The sequence below is a fragment of the Nanorana parkeri genome, unplaced genomic scaffold (assembly GCF_000935625.1).
Source record: "Nanorana parkeri isolate BGI_ZX_2015 unplaced genomic scaffold, ASM93562v1 scaffold922, whole genome shotgun sequence".
Taxonomy (NCBI): Eukaryota; Metazoa; Chordata; class Amphibia; order Anura; family Dicroglossidae; genus Nanorana; species Nanorana parkeri.
Genome location: NW_017307190.1, coordinates 478,724 through 481,062, shown reverse-complemented (window position 1 = coordinate 481,062; position 2,339 = coordinate 478,724).

The window sequence follows — 2,339 nt, the reverse complement described above, 5'->3', positions numbered from 1 at the left end:
TATATATATACAGTGGCGTAACAATCACCATAGCGACCCAGGCGGCCGCTATGGGGCCCGGGGCACAGTGGGGCCCGGCCAGATGCCGTGCGGACCGCCTGGGTCGCTATGGGATCCTCTGCTGGTGGCTTTCACTGGTGGCAGAAGACGAAAACGCTGCTGTTCAGATCACTGACAGTAATCTGTGCAGCAGCGCGTTCCTCTCCACAGAGTCAATGAGAGCCAGCAGCGGCGGTGGAGCAGGCTGGACCCGGCAGTGGAGGAGGCGGGGCCCGTGGTAAGCACCAGGGGAGGAGGCGGGGCCCAGTGATGGAGGAGGCGGGCCTGGCGATGGATGAGGAGGCGGGGCCCATGAGCAACCGTGGACGAAGAGAAGGCGGACAGGTAAGGAATGCGACCAGCCCACCTGAGGGTGACCCTGCATAGCCCACCATAGGAGAGTCTACGGTGGGCTCTGCAAGGGGTATAACTAGAAATCACAGGGCCCCATACAAAATTTTTTTTATACACACACACACACACACACACTGTGAGGACACAGACACTGCTGCTTATGACTTTTAGTTTCAGGGGATTTACAGCAAGGCTTGGTGATGTCACTACTGCTCTTCTTGCTGGAAACTCCAACATGAGGTTTCATGAAGCAAAGCCCTGCCTCAACCAAGATGGCCACCTTTCTAACAGAGACATGGTGCATGGTATGTCAGTAATGGGGAAAGATCAACTGCTGGAAGAACCTAGACAATACTGGTAAATAGTGCTTTTCTCTGTCTACTTTTTTGTGGACAGCTTCTAGATTTGAGTTTCTCTTTACATTTAAAGTAAAAGTGGTAAAGAATTAGCAATAGGAAGCAGTAAAAAAACAGTAAAAATCTATTAAATAATGCTCATTGTAACTCAAATAAATATAGTAAGAAGCACTGCCAGAAAATCAGATATTTGGGAGGCTGAGGTGAAGAAGAAGAGTTCTGTAATGGTGCTATGAGAAAAGCAACATGGTGTCCACATGGCATGGTAACGGCACCGATGCTGCAGTTTAAATATGTAAGGATAGCTAAATATTATTAAGTACACAGAAACAGTCCCTTCCGGTTTACAATCAATGGGATCCTATTTAAAATGTTACAGTGATCACTCTGCACACAAGTCCAATGATCATACTATTATCTTGTATAATGTAGCCCATGAAATAATGTTTATGTAGCCCTCCAAGTGAAGGACTGCTGGCACAATGCGTAGTGGGAATTGTAGTGTGAGTACAGCCATGCATATGACCACAATACATGGTATAGAAATGGATGTAATACAGGCGCAGTGTGGAGCATACGGAAGAGAAAAAGATGCAGGTAAAAAAGTTTTTTAAATTATTAGCAAATTTAAAACAAAGTCTTTGGGTAATAACATTAGCCTGGACTTCGATGTCTATTTCACAGGGATTGCTTAGTAACACTTTAATTATTCCTAGTGACGATAAAATGTATTAGAATTAATTGTTTATAAAAGTTCAATTTGCCTGAATATTTGCATAAAATGTGTCTTATATGCAGAGAATAACATTGTTTGTGTTTCCAGTCAAGTGCTGTGTGCTCAGTTGCTACTTGAAACATTCACAGGGCTAAAGATTCTCTCCTGTTACAGCGCTAGGTTCTTGAGTGGCCTACCACTAGGAAGGACAGTGAATCACACGGCTGGTATTTCTCTTCACTCCCAGTGGCGCTGTGCACAGGTTTTGGGTAAGACTACGGATATTCAGCTGAATATAACTATGAGAATGAAAAATACAATCTCCTAGTGCAAATAACGCTGCTAATGCTACTGTGGGAGCAGGGTCGTGCTGGGGGTGGATGCAGCCCAGGGTGGCCATTTTTGCTGCCAATCCTCTTTAATTTTAGTTATGGGGAGGGTTAAAGTAAGGGTTAGTGTTAGGTTACAGTGAGGGTTAGTATGAGGGTTAGTTTTAGGTTACAGAGAGGGTCAGATCGTGGCTGGGGGTGGATGAGACCCGAGGCAGCCATTGTGCTGCCTCCCTTCCGCCTGTGGCAAAGAAAGCTTCCTTGAGCACAGCTAAGAGTGCGGTTAAAAGTGCATGCTTAGCGTCACTGTGTAAAAGTTTCTGTCAGGCCACTGCGCCTATCACACAGACAGGAGCAGTGGCTGGCAGTGCTGTGCTCAGTGACACTGCGTCTGCACCGTTAACAGGCGTCTGTGTCACTGAAGAAGCTGTGCCTGTATGTGTGACAGCAACAGTGATCGGGCAGGGAGCTCACTACCGCTGAGACTGTATTTTCCACCTCAGTTGGCCTCATTGGCGGCACAGCCGTGTGTGGGAGATGGTTGGG